Genomic DNA, 20,300 nt, shown 5'->3' on the forward strand with positions numbered 1-20,300 from the left:
TTACAGGCAGACCACATCTGGAATTCAGATTACAGTTTTGGGTCCCTCAAGACTCTCTGTTAACCCATCTCTTCCCCATCCTGGGGACCAAAGCCGGGTTCCCAGAGGGTCTGGGAGGTTCCTTTCTTTCCCCTATCCATCTGGTACCAGGGAAAAGGAAGAAGATAAAAAGAGGCAAGGAGAAGAGCTGGCCAGAAGCCAGGAAACTTGTTCCCCACCACATCGAGTGTGTAATTGGGCTAATTCTTCAGTATTTGTGCTTTCAGGCCTTTGTTTCCCTTTGTCTGTATAACTCCTGATTGGAACATTTGCTGTTCCTTTTGTGTGGTCCTAAACCGAATCCTCTCTGCTAATGTTCATGAATGTGTTCTGATGGATGTTTTCCAGAGCCCTTTGTTGCCACAATTAAGGGATAATGAACAAGAATTGTTTCTATTTGTAAAACAGCCCAGCCATTTTTGCTTCCCAATTGGTGGGACAATGTGTCTTAATTAAGCGCAAAGGCTTGTCACTTCATCTACTGTCAAGATCTCCAACGAGGCAGTGATAGGGTGCAGGGGAAAGAAAGAGAAGCCTGGGAGGACCTGGGGGGGCTCCCTGTGATGCCTGGTTGGGCCCAGAGGGGCCAGGGAAGCCCAGTGGGCAGCTCCCAGGAGTCAGGAGCTATGCCAGATCAGCTGTGGCCTCGGAATGCCTGGGCAAAAGACCTGGCCTTTTTCTACGCTGCTGTGCCAGGCCTTTGCCACCAAGAGCACGGTCTCTGGAAACAGACTGCCTGGGTTTGGTCCCTGCTCCGTACTCACTAGCTGTGTGACCTTCACCCAGAACATGAGTGAGAATAAGTAAAATAATGACGGCCCCCACCCCACTGAGTGTGGGCAGCTTGAATCTGATAGCACAGGGGAAGTGCTAAGAACAACACTAGGCTCAAGGAAAGCCTTTCAGTAAGTGCTGGTGACGATATTGTTTCTAAAAACAGTGCCCTGGATTTCCTCTGGGCTCTCCTCCTCCCCCAGTAGATACGTGGTTCAGGAGAACAGAGTTATAGCTGTGTGCCACCACGGCTCCATGTCCCCAGTAGCACAGAGCGTGGCAGGACATTCCTGGAATGAGCCACAGGAATGGTCCCGCAGGCAACCTGCAGACAGTTGTGACATCTTGGCAGGAGCACCAGCCACTCAGAGGGGCCCAGGGCCAGGCGTTCATCTACTCACCTTGGGTGAGTAGGAAGGGGGATGGAATGCCGGGGAGGATCTGGAACGGAGCCACACTCAAGGAGCTCCAGGCAGTGGCTCTTTACCCTGCTCTGTGCAAAGACTTCAGTAGCTTAATAATGGGCACGGCCGTCCAGGTGCCCAATCACATGCCCTGCTGGGACTCATGACTACCAGGAACCCTTCGGAAGTCAGTTTCCCAGAGCCAAGCTGCAGCCTGCTCATACCCCACACACACCCCTCAGGCCCATCAGCGGCAACTGGGAGCTGGAAAGACGTGGCCAGTGTTTCTTAGATAGGAGTAGTACTGGGTAGTCACAGGAGGATGGAGAAACCCAAACAACATAAAACGAGAACTGGGTAAAGAAACCACAGAATAACCAAAAACCCAAAATCAGGGAGAGAAAACGGCCCAAATCCTGGTCACCGTGACACGCCCATAACATGCCTGCGTCTTATTTGGATTTCCAGGCAAACTCAAATAAGAGAGAAAGGGGGCAGTACCTGGGGGGTCCCTGAGATCCCCTCCTTTTCCAGAATACCTAATGATTATTCCACCCACTAATTACACACCCATAAAATTAGAAACCCAAACCCTCACTTCATTCTAACTCCTCCCTGAACTCTTTTTTGGATGGTATCAAGAACTTGCTGGGCTGGGATCTCATTGGCCTCTGGTGACCCTTCTGAGCCCTCTGGCAACATTTCCCTTGGCCCTGGATCCCCGACCAGCTCAGGCTCCACAAAGACAGCAATGTGTGTCCCCAACCAATTCTCAGTACTTCAAAAGACCCCACTCATCTGTGGAGGAAAAGACCACAATAGGTATTTTGCTTTCGGTGGGAATACCCTCTCCGGGCCACACCAGGGCTGAGAGGGGCTCACATTGCTCAGATGTTTATATTGATGATTGGCTCTGGGGTTCTATGGTTGATACCAAACCTGTCAATGCAACCTTTACAAAAAGGTTGCAAACTGCATACCAAGCCCTGCCTGAGTTTCTTGAGTCTATTATCCGATTGAACCCTCACAACCACCCCGCAAGACAGTCATCGTCCCTATACTTGCCATTTTATAGATATGATCGCTGCAGCTCAGAGAGGTACAGGGGGCTTCCCAGAGTCACCAGGAAATTGTGGAGGCAGGATCTGCACTCAGGTCACTCCTACTTCAGTAGCAGCGGGCTGAATCCCATGTGATGCATCGTTGCTGAAACTCTCTGGTCTTCCATGCCCATAGTCATGGCATGACTCAGGTCTCCTCCTCTCGGCTCAAGCTGGTGCAGGAACTTCCCAGCTTACCTCCTGACTTTGCAGGGTACCCTCCTCCCCAGCCTGCCTCGGCCCACCAGCCACATGAGTTTGGGGTGAAAGATGTTTATTAGGGACCAACCCTTGTGAGAAGAAGTGTTGGTGGGGGAACGTTGGGCAGAGGGAGAAGTCAGTCTGCAATGCAAAATCGAGAACCCTCAGCCAACCCAGAGGGGAGCTCCAGACGGAACACACCCTTCAGTGCCCCAAGCGGATGGAAATGGTAGGGCCTTTATCCCCTAGAGCCCTCAGGAGGGGGTGGCCTCAGGCAAAGCTGTCCCTGAAGAAGCTGACAGCTAGAGGTGGTCTCCACTGCACACCTACAACAAGGCATGTCGAGAGTGGGGAGGCACACCTCCGTATCGACCACACCACGTCCCGTCCCTGGCTGCAGCCTTCAGTGTCTCCCCACGGAGGCAGAATGCAGCTGGGCCTCCATGCTGCTCAGTCGGTGGCATTTGGCTTCCGGCTCTTTGTTGGGCCGACCTGCCCCTACCTTCTCCTCTCAGAGCCCTCCACACCTAAAACCTCCAGAATACCCCAGAGGCTTCCTTAGCTCCTCCATGGTCTCCTCTCCCCTAGGCTGACTTCTCCCTGGAGGCCGCCTCCCTGGGAGCCTTGCCTGACCACTGTCCTGTGTGTATTATGCAGAACCCTCTGGGCCTCCAATCACCCCTGCACAGCAACCACCTCCTACCCCAAGCAGGAGTGGACCAAGTCTGCCCCATGGCTCCAGGCAGACCCTGCCACAGAGCAGAAGGGACCCACTGCGGGGTCGGGGGAAGATGACTGGGGTAATCAGAGAGCCAAACTCAGAGCCCCAGAGGGCTGGAGGCTTAGGAACATGAGTAATAGGGTCGGTAGTGAGCACCAGGGGCTGGCGGGACCGTTGCCCCACCTAAGGGGGAAGACCTCAGCCCAGCCCCAGCCAACTTATTCAGATGGGAGTGGGCACTGTGGACAGATTCCTCCTTTTTCCCAGAGAGCTTAGATGTCTAGGTTTTTATTTCAATTACCTTGATTTTTGGCTAAAGTTGGCCTCCACCTTCAAATTAACAGAAACATTGGATTGTGTGATTCAAACCAAGATGCTGCAGGCCCTGGAGTGGACAAATGAATGCACCACCCCTGCTGGGGCTCAGTCACAGAGCACATGCTAACTAACTGCCTGTGTGGGCCCAGAGCCCCAGCCTCACAAAGTCCCCATGTGGGGAGACAGCCAGGAGGCAGCGGTCTTCGTGAAGAGTGAGTGATTATTAGTACAATGCTTTGGGATAAATGGAGCCGTGGGGTGTGGCAGTTTGAAGGGAGCGGGCCTGATGGAGAGGGTGACATTGGAGTGAGGACTGAAAGTTTGGGTGCCAGCAAGCCCCACAGCTTTGCAGACTGGCCTTCAGAGGGTGGGAGTACAGGTCACAGAATCCTAAGAACTGTAGCCTTTGTTCACTGCAAGGTGACAGCTGGTGGGGTTTTAAGTGGAGGAGATGCTTGCTTTGCTTACTTTTCAATGGGGCCGCTCTGACTGCTTTTGTGAGCATGACTGGGTGGAGAAGGTGGGGCAGAGTGGCTGTCACAGTCATCCAAGGAGGACAGGAGGTTGGCCCTGACAGTGGGTGGCAGTGGGGCAGTGAGAAATGGTTGGATTGAGGACATGTTTTGAAGGTAGAGCCAGTGGGATGTGCTGACACAGAGTGCCTGGGTGAGAAAGGAGGCCAAGGTTCCGGCCCAAGCACCTGGACGGGGGACTGTGTGCCCATGAGGACAGTGTGGAAGGGGAGAGCAGGCTCTGCAGAGAAGGCCACAGCACTGCTCAGATGCAGGGCGAGGTTGGAGCCTCTGAGGCCTCTGAGGAGCTGCCCAGTAGGCAGCCAGTGCAGGGCTGGGACTCTGGTGGGGAGAGACCCAGACCAGACCCTCCTCTGGCTAAATGAACGAGTTCCAGCAGCGAGGGACTTGCGTTTAAACGCAGGAGGCTGACCATCCCCAGGGAGGTCACTCAGAAAATGGGGCCAGAAGCTGCTACAGACCCGGGCCTGGCCACCACCCCATCCACTCAGGGCAGGGCATGCGGCCCAGGAAAGGGATGGAGTGGAAATAGGCCGTGACTGTCTTGAGGACACGGGGGAAGAGAGCAGGATGGGGTGAGCCCAGGGGTCTCAGCCTCGCTTGGGCAGATTAAGCATCTGAAAACCCCGCCCCCACCCCAGGAGCTCCAGTCCTCATGAGTGACAGGTGCAGACGGTGCCCGGGTTGCCATGACAACGGAGAGATGCACTGCCAGCGGTCCACGCTCCCTCTCCGACCACCCCCCGCCCCCCATGGGCGTCAGGGTGCAGAGAGGCAAAGGCTCCGGCCTCCGGGTCAAGCCGTGCAGGCAGCTGGTTAATGAATTGATCCTGGGCGTCCCTGGGATACAGTGACTGGGACTGTTAGGAGGTGACCACTGAGGCTTCACCAAGGTGGCTGCACCCTGTCTTTGGGGTTCTGGAGCCAGGCTCAGTGAGTGACTCCAGAACCAACTAGCTGAGTGACCCTTGGGAAAGTCACTTAAACTCTCTGGCCAGCTCACCTGGAAGAGGTGGGGTCAGGCTCAGTGGAATGTTCCACTCCCCAGTCCCTCTTAAAGCCTAGTGTGAGAGCCATACCTCCAGGCTCCCACCCCTGCCACCTCCTCCACCGCCAGTTCCACCATCCTCTTCCTCCCTGCCTCCCCTCCCCACCCTAGCAAATCCCACTGTCCACCACTGCCTGTTCATACAACCTGTCCCAGGTATCACTGTCCCTTCACTTCTGGGGACAACTCTCTCTCTCTGCTCACTTTTGCAGATCATTTCTATGTCTTTAAGAGGTGGCCTTGTGACACTGCCACCAGGGAGCAGAGGAAGGGAGGGTGGCTTCCAGGAAGAAGGTAGCCCACCCTCTGGTGCTCCCCGCTCATTTATCTTACTCTCCCCTTCCTTTGTCTCCCTCCCTCCCTCCCCAGCTCATCCTCTTCCCCTCACCCCACATCTACCACTGACAGATGGGGCCGGCAGCTGCAGCCTCCTGTCCCCCGGCCCCCCCATGGTGGCTGCCCCTCTGAGGTCAGAGCAGGCCCTGCAGCTGGCAGCCCTGCCTGCTGGAGCCGAATTCCCTGCTGGCCTCCCAGCCTGCAGTCGCATGGAAGGACTGCTGCTAATCTAAGCAACCCCTGGCCAAAGGAAGAGAAGGGCAGTTCTAGGACATTTCACACAGGGTCTTGTTTCATTTAGTCCTCGCCATAATATACCCATGAGGGCATAGTTGAACAGATGAGAACAACTGACACTCATGGAGGTGCTGGAGCTCCTTGTGACAGTCAGAGTCACCCAGCTAAGGCGTGAAGGAGCCAGGCTTGGAGTCCAGGTATGCATGGAAATGGGTGGTGCCCTCTTGGCCCCACAGTGGGGTTTCCCAGATTGTCTTCCTGTTCATCTGCCTGTATTATAACTCAGAGCTCAGAGCACAAGGCTAACATGGCCTCGGTTCGCATAGGAACCCCTGAGCTGGGGTCGGCCCTGGTCCGAGGCTGGGCCTGGACTATACTTGGTCATGGGGATGTTGGACACTACATCTGAGATTTGCCTTTTGCAAATCTCATTCCTTGCCCTGCTCTGAGATTTGCCTTTTGCAAATCTCATTCCTTGCCCTGCTCTGTACCGTAGGGCATTGCCTTGCCCTCTGGCTTCCTGAAAGTATGTCTACGGGGAGGCACTGATACAGGCTGGTGGGCAGGAGGAGGAAGATAACCAGGTGTTTTTCCCCATTCATTCTGGGCAGCACTTCTGGCAGTGCTGTTTCCTTCATAACTCCAGCTTCCGCCAAACTGAACCCCCTTCCATGGTCCCAGCTCCCATGCAAAAGCCTCCACCATGACTCTGAAAGGTGCCCTGGTTTCTGGGCTTTGGTGACACTACCTTCTCTCTGTGGGACAGTAGTAGTAAATCTCTGGCTTGCTTAAGTCACTAGCCAGTTTGATTACCAGTTTCCCTGTATCAAATCACCTCTGTTTATAAGACCTAGGGTGACTTCTGTTTGGGAGAAGAGATCCTAGAGCATCCCCACTGTTGAAGAAGAAGAACCCTGCCATGACCATCAAAAAGGAGGAGAAGGAGTGAAAGATGTATCTCGGATCCACAGCGTCACTAGGAGGTGGCTACCAGCCCACTCTGGGACCTGGCATCCTCTTATATGAAAGACAATAGCCATACTCTTGATGCTGTCTTTGCAGGCTCCTGTCAGGGTAAAATGGGGCAAAGAGCTGATTGGTGCTCAGGCCAGCACGAGGTTCTCTCTGCTGCCCAGGCCTGCGCACTCTCATCCCCACTGTTAGCCTGGCCTGCCTGGGCACAGAGGTGGACAATTGCAGGGCCCGCACGTCTCTCTAGCCTTATCTTGGGCTGTTCCAGCCACCCAGGGCAGATCCACACAGATTCCAAGGAAGTTCAGCAAGGCTCTGACTGTCCTCGGGAAAAGGGGGCAGCTGGCACACAGGAGTGAGTCCCTGAGAGATCTCTGCTAAGACAGCAAAGTCTACATGGTGCCCTGGAGACCTCGTTCATTTTGTCCGCTCAAGATGACAACCTTACTGCCCTGGGAAACTTGCCACCTGCTCAGTGCACCAAAAGAAGGGAGACTGTCAAAGATCCAGAGGATCTGAGATTGCAAAGGGATATCATCGGGCCCTTGAGGAACAGCTTCCTGCTGGTGCACAAAGCCCGGCCAGAGCCAACCAGAGCCAGCTGAGCATCTACAGGGACAGGGGCTTCCCACCTTCCAGGTCCTCACACCACGCTGAGCAGCTCTGAGGAAAGTATATACATGGGAAACACTGGCACGTGGAAATAGGATACCCTTTATCATTAGAACTCTGGCAGATCTAGCTCATTTTGGTCCAGAGGGCCTTTCTCTCTGCCTGCTGCATAGAGATAAGCTGGGTGGCTTCCCCAGGGGCCTTATCTCAGCAGCTGCCCCTCCTCTGCAGCTGGCCCTACTCTCTCCCAGCATGTGGCCCTCCCTGGGACAATCACATGGCCAGGTGCCCAGATCCAGGAGAGAACACTTTGTCCAAGCCAGCCTAGCCCCAAACCTTCCCTGGATACTCATTCTAGAGCCGGCTCTTCAGAGATGAGGCCTGACAGCCTCTCACCGGTCTCTCTGGTCTGCACAGAGGGTTAAGTTCCTCGCTGGAGGCTCCTCACCTTCGCTTCCCTTTCCTTGTCCATTATGGCTGGGCAGTGGTATTCCTAACCCTCTCCCCAATCCTAGAGATCAGGGATTTCAGGGACTGGTGGAAGGATCTGTCCTCAGAGGGAGTCCTGCCCACTTCGTCCTCCTGCGAGGCTGTTCCCCTGCCTCTGATGTCAAGGCCAGGTCTGAAGCCAATGACTGTGGCCCTACCCAACTTCCCTGCACAGCATTTCCAGTTCCCTAACTTCATTAATCTCCCTGGCACCCTGCTACCTCTGGGCACAGGCCACACTTGCCCTCCCTCCCCAGGCCCCATTTTACCTGGGGTTCCCACCTCGAAGCCTCCTGTGGTTCACCCATGGTTTGGAGTCCCCACCCCTCTGTCCCATATTTGTCTGAACACCAGCCCTCAAGGTCACCAAGGGGGTGCCACCCACGGCTGTCCCTGACCTCCAGGCTTCAATGCTGGGGCCTTCTGAGCTCTGGCCCCACGGTGGAAATCATTCCCAGTCGCTGTCTGGAATCACCTCCTCTTCCCCATGTAAAAACCTGGGGCCCCGTCACCCTCTGTTAGGGAGAATAACAGCAAGCCCCAGGGTCTTAACCACATAGATTAATCCTCATTTGACCATCTGGGGTAGGCACTGATGGTATCCCCCTTTCCTACAGATGAGGAAACAGAGGCACAGAGAGGGTAAATGATTTGCCCAACATAAATACTGATACAAACAGGAGACAGAGAAGTACTAGGTAGAAGAGGGTGGTTCCCCAGCAAAGGCCCCACCCTCAAGCCTGGATTCCCAGGTCAATAAATGAGAACAGACTTTCCCGTTTTCATGCCTCAAAAGTTGCCTTTTTGGCCCACAATGCCCCCTATCTTGCCCCCATATAAACCCCAAATCCCAAACTCCAGGACAGACCAGCAGACCAGCAGATCAGTGATGGCCAGCCATGGGGCCCAAGCCCAAAAGCCTTTGCCCTGGTTATGCACCTGCCTGTCTGCGTGCTCCCTCTCCCTGTCCCCTGCCATAAAGAGTTTGAGCTCCTGGTGGCCCAATAGAGAGACACACCCCTGTTGCACATCCTGCAAAAGGGGCCAGGGAACCCTCCTGTTTCAATATGACTTGCCCACAGACAGTGTGTGGCAGAGCTGAGATTTGAATCCACTCTGCCTTGAGTTCCCAGCTTAAACCCCTACACTGTCCAACCAAAAGGATAAATCAGAGTAGTTCAGAACATTCCCATGTGGCATGATTCACTTGTTCTCACAGGGAATGTGCAGAGGATGGTGACAGAGAAAGGACTGCACACTCCCACATACACTGGGGCACCCCCAGGCAGCTGCTACAAGCCAGGATGGGATGGGGGCATTCTGACCTCACTTATTACTCCCCAGGGCCGGGGAGGATGGGCTGATGGGCAAGGTGACACCCAGTCATAGCTGCATTACCTCATTGGAGGTATTCTCTAACTGAAACATTAAACCGCCAGTGAGCATAATTTCTAGGCAGACAGCAACTTTGCACAGGAAATTTGCAAGCATTACATGTTCTCTTTCCTTGTTGCAATCTGTATAGTTTATCTTCTGAAACAGGGCTCGTGACTAAAGAACAAGTCTCCCAGGCTGCTACTCCCAGAAAGGAAAAAAATATCATTCCTTACATGGCAGAAATTGGGCTTTCAAACTGATAAAGGAGAATTTGAACAAGGTTCTCCCAGAGCAGTTCCTGTCTTCCTCTGGTGCTTTCTACATCTCTTTCCCCTCTTTTTTCACTTTCATACTTCAAGACTGAGACCTGATTTTAAACCCAGTCCATTCCTGCTTGAGTGTCTGATGTCTCCTTTCCGAAGCTCAGAGTACTCATCGTCCCTTCACATGACACATAAAGAATTCTCCCTCTCTCCCCAGGGCTTCCCACCAGACTGAAGCAAAACTGACTCTCAGAATGCAAATGCCTCAGGCCCTGGCCTCCATTTATTTCTGCAGCAAATGTTAAGCAAGCACCTACTATATTCCAGGCACCATCCTAGGCATGGGGCAGCCGTGAGAAAACAAATTCCTACCTTCGAGTGTTCGTGTGTATCAGTTTAGCAGCTGTCAGCTGCAAGGGATGAAACTTCAGCACAACAAAGTTTAAATAATAGAGCTATTTAAGGTCTTATTTTATTTTTAATTTTTAAAAATATAGACGGAGTCTTACTACGTTGCCCAGGCTGGTCTCGAACTCCTGGGCTCAAGCAATCCTCCTGCTTCGGCCTCCCAAAGTGCTGGGAGGCCAGGAATAAGCCACCACACCTGGTCCTATTTTCTTATATGACAAGAATTCTGGTGGTAAAGGAGGGTCCAGGATTGGTTAATTCAATGGACCAATGATTGAAAGGCCCAGTTTTTCCCATCTCTCCACTTTCCCATTATCAATGGGTTGGCTTTGCTCCCCAAACTAGCTCTCTTCCTGGTCACAAAATGGTTGCCACAGTTCCAGGCATCATAACCAGGTACAAAAACGTTCCAGAGACCAGAGTTTCTTCCTTCCAACTCCTTCTAAGAACAGTAAAAATCTTCAACATCCATGTATGATTAAAAACCTTCCCAACCTGATAAAAGGCATCCGTGAAGAAACTCCAGCTAATTCAACACTTAATGGTGGAAGGCTGAATACTTTCCTCTAAGGTCATGAACAAGACAAGGATGTCTACTCTCACTGCTTCCATTCAACATTGTTGTGGCAGTTCTAGCTAATACAATAAAGCAAAAAATAGAAATAAAAGGCATACAGATTGAAGAAAAATGCATGGCCAGGCATAGTCACTCATGCCCATAATCCCTGGGAGGGTGGATTTCTTGAGCCCAGGAGTTCAAGACCATCCGGGGCAACATGGCTACAAAAAAATAGAAAAATTAGCTGGGCATGGCGCTGTGCACCTGCGGTCCCAGGTACTCAGGAGGCTGAGGTCCCAGGTGCTTGAACCTGGGAGGGTGAGGCTGCAGTGAGCCATGATTGCACAACTGCACTTCAGTCTGGGCGACAGAGCAAGACCCTGTCTCAAAAAAGAAAGGTGCAGATGACATAATTATTTATGTAAAAAAAATAACGAAAGAATCTAAAAAAGAGTTACTAGAACTAATGAGTGAGCTTAACAAGACCATAGGATACAAGGCCAATAAACAAAAATTAGTTCTATTTTTATATGCTGAAAATAAATAATTCAAAGTTGATATTTAAAAGTGCCATTTATAATAGCATCAAAATTATAAAATACTTAGGTATAAATCTTACAACATATATTCAAAATCTGCATGCTAAGAACTATAAAACACACTTGAAAGAAATCACAGACCTAAAGAAATGGAAAGAGGTAATCATGTGTCTGAATTAAAAGATCTGGTATTGTTAAAACGTCAAGTCTCCCCAAACTAATCTATACATACAATGCAATTCCAGCTAAATCCCACTGGGATTTTTATAGAAATTGACAACCTGATTCTAAAGTTGAAATGGAAAACAAAGAAACTAAAATAATTAAAACAATATTTTTAAAAGAAGAGCAAAGAGGAATCATACTACTTGATTTCAGGACTTATTATAAAGCTTCCATCATCAAGAAACATGGTGTAGGAGAAAGGATGTATACATAGATCAATGGATCATAACAGAGTCCAAAAATAGACCCACACATTTATGGCCAATTGATTTTTGACAAAGGTGCAAAGGCAATTCAATGGAGAAAGGATAGCCTTTTCAGCACATGGTGCTGGAACAATTAGACATCCGCATGCAAGAAGGGGGAGGAGGAGGGGAGAACAACTTCAATTCATGTCTTAAACCATATGAAAAAACTAACTCAAAACAGAACTGAAAACTAAGTGCAAACCTAAAACAATAAAACTTCCCAAAGAAAGCCTAAGTGAGAGTCTCTGTGACCTTAGGCTAAGCAAATGCCAAAATCCATTCATTCCATAAAAGATGCAACTGATGGATTCGATTTGATGAAAATTAGAGTTTCTACTCTTTGAAAGTCACAGTTCAGCGTGAAAAGACCGAAAGAAAATAGGTACAAATCACATGTCTGATAAAGAGCCTATGTCCAGAATATAAAAGCACTCCCAAAACTCAATGATAAGAAAACAAATAACCCTGTTTAAAAATGGGCACAAGATCTAAACAGACACTTCATCAGAAAAGATACACAGATGGTAAATAGCACATGAAAAGACACTCAGGATCATTAAAGAAATGTAAATCCAAGCCACCACGATGAGACATATGTGTCTACATACATACTGGAAAGGCTAACATTTAAAAAACACAAAAACAAAAACCTCACAGTACGGAGTGCCTGTGAGGATGTTGAGCAGCTAACCTTCCATATATACATACTGCTAGGGGAAATGCAAAACAGGCTACCACTTTGGAAAACAATTTGGCAGTCTCCTATCGAGCTAAGCATACATCTACCATATGACCCAGCAACTCCATTCCCAGGTATTTACCTAAGTTAACTGAAAACATATGTCCACACAAACTCTATCTAAATGTTTATGGACGTTTTATTCATAATCATCAAAAACTAGGACAACTCAAATGTCCCTCAACTGGCAAATGAATAAACAAGCTCTGGTACCTCATCCAATGGTGTACTATTCAGCAATCAAAAGGAATAAACTACCCGTATATGCAGCAACATGGCTGAGTCGCAAATTCCAAATGAAAGAAACCAAACTCACAAAGCTGCTTAGGCATTCAGAAAAAGCAGAAGACTGTGGAGACAGAAATCAGCTCAGTGGTTGCAGGAGCCGGGGCAGGGGAGATAGTGTCTACACAGGTAGTTTTGGGGGTGATGAACTTGCTCTATAACTTGATTATAATGGTGTTTATGTGGTTGTATGCATTTGTCAAAACTCATCAGACTACAGTACAAAAGGTGAGTTTTATTTTGTGTGATACCTTAATAAAAGAAAGAAAAAACAAACATTTCTCAGAAGCAGCCTCCCATCTCAGTGGCTGGACTTGCATCTTCCACAATTTCTAGCACAAGGAATGGGATTGTCTTGCCTGGTTTCGACTCACCAGGACTTTCTGGGAGCATGCAGGAGGGGTAACTTGAACCCATCGAGAGTCTTGTTAGAAAGAAAGGTGGAGAGGGAAATGGGTGTGAAGCAGGCTGCCTCTGGGATCTGGGGGTCTCCTACATGGAAGGTCCCAGACTGCAAACAAATTGGTAAACAGAAGTGCTCAGGTAGGCTTGTGTGCTACAGGAAAGAAAGCAGTGTGGTGTGAGAGGCAGAGACTTCTGGGGCCAGCAGGGAGGCCAGATGGACCCTCTCTGGGGAGGTGACTTTGGAACCTAGACCTGAATGTTGGGACAATATCGAAGAAAATAGCACAGCAAAAGCCAAGAGTCAGGAGGGAGAACCCATAACCATGGTGTAACCTAGTGAGCACAGAAAGGCGGGCTGGAGACTTGGCTGAAGGTGGGAGAGGCCAGGGCTTGGCTTTCACCCCAAGAGCTAGGCAAGCCACCGAAAAGTTCTGCCAGTGGGATGGCACAATCCCACTTATATTTTAAGAGGGTCACAGCTGTGTGGAAAATGAACAGGAAGACACAGACGATATAAGTTGGGATGATGGTAGTCTCCTAGGCAAAGAAAAAGAAAGATACGGGAGCTGCAGGCTCTAGGCTACAAAGCCGGCGGGTGGTAGAGTACAGAAATCACATGTTTGATGTGGTGGGAGCCCTCAGGAGCTCTCCTTGGGTGGCCTTGCTGTTCAGAGGCCCCTGAGACACTCACCTGAGATGTCAGGTAGGCAGCTTCCTCATCTGTTAGATGGGAAATGTGGCTCCAGAGACAAATGACATTAACACCCTCCCTTTATGACTCCCCTGCCATACAACTATGGCTTCAAAAGTATCCCATAAATAACCCTCATAGCCTCCTTGCAAGGTTATCAGTTTCACTTTATAGACGCACACAGAGAGGATCAGAAAGGTTACATCATTTGTCCAAGGTCACCCAGTGGGTAAATAGTAGAGACTGTACCAGAATGAAATCAATGTCTGCAACCTGAAAAATCTGGGCGACCCCTTCCCACAGAGCCTCCCAAAGGTGAAGCATTATTTTTTATGCTCAGTCTGTGAAGGAGTTTATGTGTGAGACACAAGTTCCCAGCACCTTTCAAAACTGCCAATCAGGCAGCCAGCTCCTCTTCTGGCCTGGGGGATCCTATCTGAAGGAGGAGGCTGCCCAGCCAGAGGCAACAGAAACATCTCTGCAGCTCAGCGCAGTATTTCCAGGCGGCAGAATTAATAGGGCAATTCCCCATGCAGAACTTAGCTGGCTCCAGTGCTAAATTAGCATAGATAAATATTTTTGAGAGAGGAAGGAAAATAATGCATTTTGCAATAAAGCCAGAGAACAGCCCTCTGCAGCCCAGTCCCATGAATCTGGATGAAATGAATTTGCACCTGGTGTAATTGAAGGTGCCACGGTCCTCCGTGGCAGGGAGGAGGATCCAGTCAAGCGGATAAATTCCCTCCACTCCAGCAGAGCTGATGGTTGTCAAGAGGCTGATCTCTGTGGGGGGCCCAGGTGGGGGTGGGGAGGGCAGTGCCAGGGACTGAGGAGCAGGGCCAGGGCTTAGAGGATGAATGAGGAGAAAGACTCCCCAGCAGCCTACTGGGCACACACACACTCACACTTGCACTCACACTTGCACAGGCACACCTGACCCATCCCAGAGCTCTCTCTAGATGTAGGCATCTAATCACTGGATTAGTAATTAGCCTTCTAAATCTCTCCAGTCCAAATTCTCTCCCAGTCCTCTCGGCCTCGGCCTCATGCAGGCCTCATCCTCCTTCCCATGGGTCCCCAGAAATGGCTCCCTCACTGCAGGGCTCCCCCTGAGGCAGCCCCAAGGTGAGGACTCAGGGAACCAGAACTGGTACACACCAATATAGCTCCACTAGTTGTTAAAAATACTAAAACACTTCAAAACTGACTGGCAAATGACTGCCACCAAATCCCCCTGGAGGATCCCTGACTGCTCTTGAACCCCAGGACCCTTGGGCTTCTCCATAAGGCACCAGCAGGTTCGTGTCTGGCACCAAGAATGTGGCCCACTAACCTTTCTGATTGGCTGGGTCCCTCATATTTCGAAGATGTTCCCTGGGGTGGGAAATGTAGACCCCTCCATGATCGTCGTCAACTCCCCCAGTAACATATCAGCCAAGGTGGAGAGAGGGTTGCCATCACGTGCCAAGACAAGCCCCTGGCCTCCCTGCGACAACCAGGTCCCCACCTTCCCCCTGCAGCCCATGGGCAGGAGGGGCCTTCCCACAGTCTGGCCTTCCCAGCTCCCAGCGTTCAAAGCCCTGAGCCCTCTGGTCCTTGCTGACCTCTCCAGATGCTCTCCTGAGACAGCTGGTGGCTGGGAGAGCCATGCAAGATTCAATCCTGTCCTGGAGGAAGGTAGAGGGCAACTGACAAAATAAAACAAAGAGAAGGGAGCTAGACCAAGAGCAGGGCTGCTGGAAAGCCAAGAGGAACACCCACACTCGGGGCTGACCACCCCACCCTGATCTGAGAAACAGCAAGGGGCACTGCCAGGTCCAGCAGCTGTGGCCAGGATCCAGCTGCTGGACCGGCATCTGATCTGGGGGACCAGGGGCCGGGTGGACAGCGAGCTTTGCTCTGCCTAGCTCTGCTGGAGCAGGTACATGGCCTGGGAACCTGGTGCTCTGCTGGGGGGCCCAGTCCCACCCCACTAGAGGGTGTCTCTAGGTCTCATCCTGACTCCAGAGTCTCTCCAGGTCTAAGACTTCAGGCCATTTTTGCATCAAAAGTCTTTGCCCTAATGCTTTTTCTCTAACATCAAATATTTTCTCTGCCTGTGGCTCTCAGTAATAGCATGGAAATGGAGCAGAATTCCTTGAGGTGCTTTTTTTCTTAACTACACTCCAGGCCACTTCCCGGGGATTCTGAAAAGCACTCCCTAGGGGAAAATGTCAGAATCCCTGGGCCAGAGACGAGGAAAGAGGATTATAGCCAATGTGAAAAGCTATAAACATCCAGAGATTCCAACAATATTCCCCCTTCCCCTGGGGCAGGGACAGGGCCCCAGAGTGGGAAGCAGTGTCCTTTGCCCTCTGCGTCTGTGAGTCACTGTCCCTCCAACAGGGTACTCACCCAGGTGGCTGTCTGACTCCAGGAGCCCTGGGCTCACACACGGGCTGATCCCAGGGGCCGGGGTGTCATCAGCTGTGCAGGACAGAGGGCTACTACGAGGTGAAGGACCCAGTCACTTTGAGCAAAAAGCCCAGGAGCGTCTACAGGAGGCTGTAGGTACAGCACACTTGGGGCGTCCTGTCTATCCAGCACATCTCTACCAGCCTATGGGTTTTGTTTTATAAACACTTCTGTAGTGCCAGGCACTGCTGTAAATACTGTACATATATTAACTCATCCTATCTTCATACAACCCTATTTCTTTCTTTCTTTCTTTCTTTCTTTCTTTCTTTCTTTCTTTCTTTTTTAGACGGAGTCCTGCTCTGTCGCCCAGGCTGGAGTGCAGTGGCACGATCTCGGCTCACTGCAAGCTCCGCCTCCCGGGTTCACACCTTTCTCCTGCCTCAGTCTCCAGAGTAGCTGGGACTATAAGCATACAACCCTATTTCTGAAGTAAATCCTACTGCTTTCCCATTTAACAGATAAGAAAGCTGGGGCTCAGAGATGGTAAGTGATCTGTGTACAGTCACACAGCTCCAAAGTGGAAGAGTCCGAATTCAAACCCAGGCAGTGTGGCTCCGACCCGGCCCTTGCACCCTGGCTCCAGCGAGCCCTTGGGAGTGCCCAGGGAAGAGGGCAGGAGCAGGCTTTGATGGTTCCCCAGCCTGTGCAGGTCAGGACTCCAACCCAGACCCTATCGGTGCCTCTGCTCCTAGTTTGTAGGTGCTACCTGCAAATTAGCTAAACATTATGGAAAAACCCGTGTCTTGGCCAAGATATGACTCATTAATGCACGTTTATACAAATCATGACAATTTCTTCAGACAGAGACTTGAAATGCCTTCCCTGCAGAAGTTGGTCACAGAGATCACCAAAAATAGCAACCGGCTCAAGGCAGTAGCTTGGTAAATGCCACTGACAATCTGGGGTTTATTCCTCCTCCCAGAGCCAATGCTGGTGCTCATAGTGGTCTCTCCAGGGACCAAAGCAGCAGCTGAAGGTCCAGGTGTGGAAGGGCCGGTCCTGGACTGGGGATCATGCTGCCGCAGCCCCACTGTGCCCTGTTTCTTGTGGACCAATTTTGGTATCTGTGCAGTTAGTCCAAAAAAACAGACACATTGATGTGCACCAAGTCTCTGAAATCTGTGAAGTCTTGGTCTCTCTGAGCTTCAGTTTTACCATCTGCACAAAGGGCATCCTCAGGTAGCTGCGAAAATCAGAGATGATGAATGGGATGCCCATGGCACATTGCAGGAGCATGACAAATGGGACCTACTACTACCATTACTCCAAGGAGCAGACAGAAAAGGGTGCTGTGTGCCAGGGCTCCCTGAATGGAGAGGGCGAGGTGAGCTGAGAGATTGTTTGGAAATCTTCTACCTCTTGGGAGCAGTATGACTGAAGGTGGGGGCAGGGAGTGGCCCCAGAACTGATCAAGCATGGCATGAGGTTTCCCTCAATCTCGAGGGGGCATCCCAGAGGGGCAAGGAAGGCCCCTGAGCAGAGAGAGCCCAGCAACTAGCAAGTACCGGGACCCTGACTGGGCAGGTTGTGCCGAGGGACAGGGGCTGAGTGTGAGGAGCCCCTAAGGGAAGATGCAGATCCGGAGTGAGGGGTCCGCTGGAGCTTGGTGGGCGGCCAGCTGGCAGTGCCCACTGCAGCAGAGCCAGGAGCCTGCGGCCCCCCCAACCCTTGGCCTATACACATGTGCTGAAACTGAGACCCCAGGGGGCCGCGATGAGGTCTACAGCACAGCAGACTGCGGACTGACGGGCCAGCCTTGGGGCCTTGCAGAGGCCCCCTCCCGCACCTGCGAACCCCAGGAGCACCCACCAGTCCCTCCTCCGTGGCTGGGTTTCCTAGGAAACGGGTCAGTGCTGCGAGACACGGTCACCCCTCTCCATCTGCGGGGATCCCCGCTGCTTCTCCGCGAGGTGGAGGCGGGAGGCTGGGCCCGGAAACCCGAGGCTGGGGCACCTGGGGAAGGCCCGGGGTGGGAGGTGCCCACCTTACCCGAAGCTCCTCAGTCCGTACCTATGCAGCAGGTAGAACATGGTTAGTGTGGGTTTCAAAATCTTCCCAAGAATTAAGGTGTGGTTTAAGAGTGTTTCTAGCAACATGGGGAGCGCAGAATGCCAACGGCCAGGGAGCCCCAGCCTTCCTAAGCCACAGGATTCTCACCCCAGGACTGTCCCTGCACCCATTTCACAGGTAGGGAAGCCACTCAGAGAGGGACAGGGGAATAGTTCCGCAGGCCCCAAAGCTGGCAGGAGACAGCTGGATTTTAAAGTCAATGTTTAAGCCATTCTGGAGCACACCATATTCTGTAAGCAGTGGAAATGGAGCTCTCTTTCTCCTCTTCGTCTCTTCCTCCCTCCATTCTCTTTCCTCCACTCCCTCCCTCTCTCCCTCTGCCTCTCTCTCTGTGCCCTCTTCCCTCTCTCTGTCTCCCCCCACCTCCTTTTATCTTCCTCTCTCTCCCCTCCTCCATCTGCCACTCTCTCCCTCCCTTTCTCTCCCTCTCTCTCCATCTCTCTCTTTCCTCCTCTTTCAAAGTCTCTCTTCCTGTCACTTCATCCCTCTCCTTCTCTCCCTCCTTCCCCACTCCCTCCTTCCTTTCTACTTTTGAGTATTTTCCAAATGTTCTATAGCCAGGAGGTTAACTTTCTCATAGTATCAAGAGAGGATAAACCTAGCTTTTTCCCCATAGAGGAGCCCCATTAGCTCCCCTCCCTCAGCACTTTGGAAATAGAAATTAGAAATCACACCATGCCCCAGGACTCACCCGAACGCAGAAGCCACAGGGCTTCCTGGTCATTCTCCATCAGCTCAACACTGGTGGAGGAAAATGACACGTAATGTTTTGAGCTACATCTTTCTGAGGACTTTAGTGAGACCCTGGCTGAGGTCCCCAGCCTGGACTTAGAATTCTAGGGCCTCAACAGCCTGCCACCCTAGCAGCAATAAGGAAGTGAATGTCCTTGCACCGGCAGGGCCATGGTTGGTTCTGTGTCTTTCTGACTGAGTTCTAGGACCCCACTGCCATTTGAACCAACCGTTTCCAGACTCCCTCACTTGCTTCCTGTGAGTCCGGACTTGCACCGGGTGCTGGGGACTCAAAAGAGATAACAGTCAACAGCCCTGGACTTAAAGCATTCAAAGACTGGAGATGGAAAACAGACAAGCGCGCACCAAACGCAGTTCAGAACGGAAATGGAAGGACGGCAAGGGCCAAAGGAAAGGCTCAAGGAAGCATTCAGGGAGGGCTTACCACAAAAGATAAAACCTCAGCTGACTCCGGAAGGAGCAGTAGCTGGCCAGAGGTGTGGTCTTGGCCTCGTCGCCCCAATCTGCGCCCCCACCGGCCACTGCTTCCGTCTCCCTGCGTTCACACACACTGCGTTTCCTCTCCCTATTCACATATGCTGCCTTTCCTCTCCCCGCATTCACATGAACTGCCTCCCTCTCCCTGTTCACACACACTGCCTCCCTCTCCCTGTTCACACACACTGCCTCCCTCTCCCTGTTCACACACACTGCCTCCCTCTCCTTGTTCACACACACTGCCACCCTCTCCCTGTTCACACACACTGCCCCCCTCTCCCTCTTCACACACACTGCCTCCCTCTCCCTGTTCACACACACTGCCCTGCTCCCTGTTCACACACACTGCCTCCCACTCCTTGTTCACACACACTGCCTCCTTCTACCTGTTCACACACACTGCCTCCCTCTCCCTGTTCACACACACTGCCCCCCTTTCCCTGTTCACACACACTGCCCCCCCTCTCCCTGTTCACACACACTGCCCCCTCTCCCTGTTCACACACACTGCCTCCCTCTCCCTGTTCACACACACTGCCTCCCTCTCCCTGTTCACACACACTGCCCCCTCTCCCTGTTCACACACACTGCCCCCCTCTCCCTGTTCACACACACTGCCCCCTCTCCCTGTTCACACACACTGCCCCCCTCTCCCTGTTCACACACACTGCCCCCCTCTCCCTGTTCACACACACTGCCCCCCTCTCCCTGTTCACACACACTGCCTCCCTCTCCCTGTTCACACACACTGCCTCCCTCTCCTTGTTCACACACACTGCCCTGCTCCCTGTTCACACACACTGCCTCCCTCTCCTTGTTCACACACACTGCCTCCCTCTCCTTGTTCACACACACTGCCTCCCTCTCCCTGTTCACACACACTGCCTCCCTCTCCCTGTTCACACACACTGCTCCCCTCTCCCTGTTCACACACACTGCCCCCTCTCCCTGTTCACACACACTGCCCCCGTCACCATTCACACACACTGCGTCCCTCACCCTGTTCACACACACTGCCCC

Source organism: Chlorocebus sabaeus, chromosome 22 (genome assembly GCF_047675955.1).
Source record: "Chlorocebus sabaeus isolate Y175 chromosome 22, mChlSab1.0.hap1, whole genome shotgun sequence".
Taxonomy (NCBI): domain Eukaryota; kingdom Metazoa; phylum Chordata; class Mammalia; order Primates; family Cercopithecidae; genus Chlorocebus; species Chlorocebus sabaeus.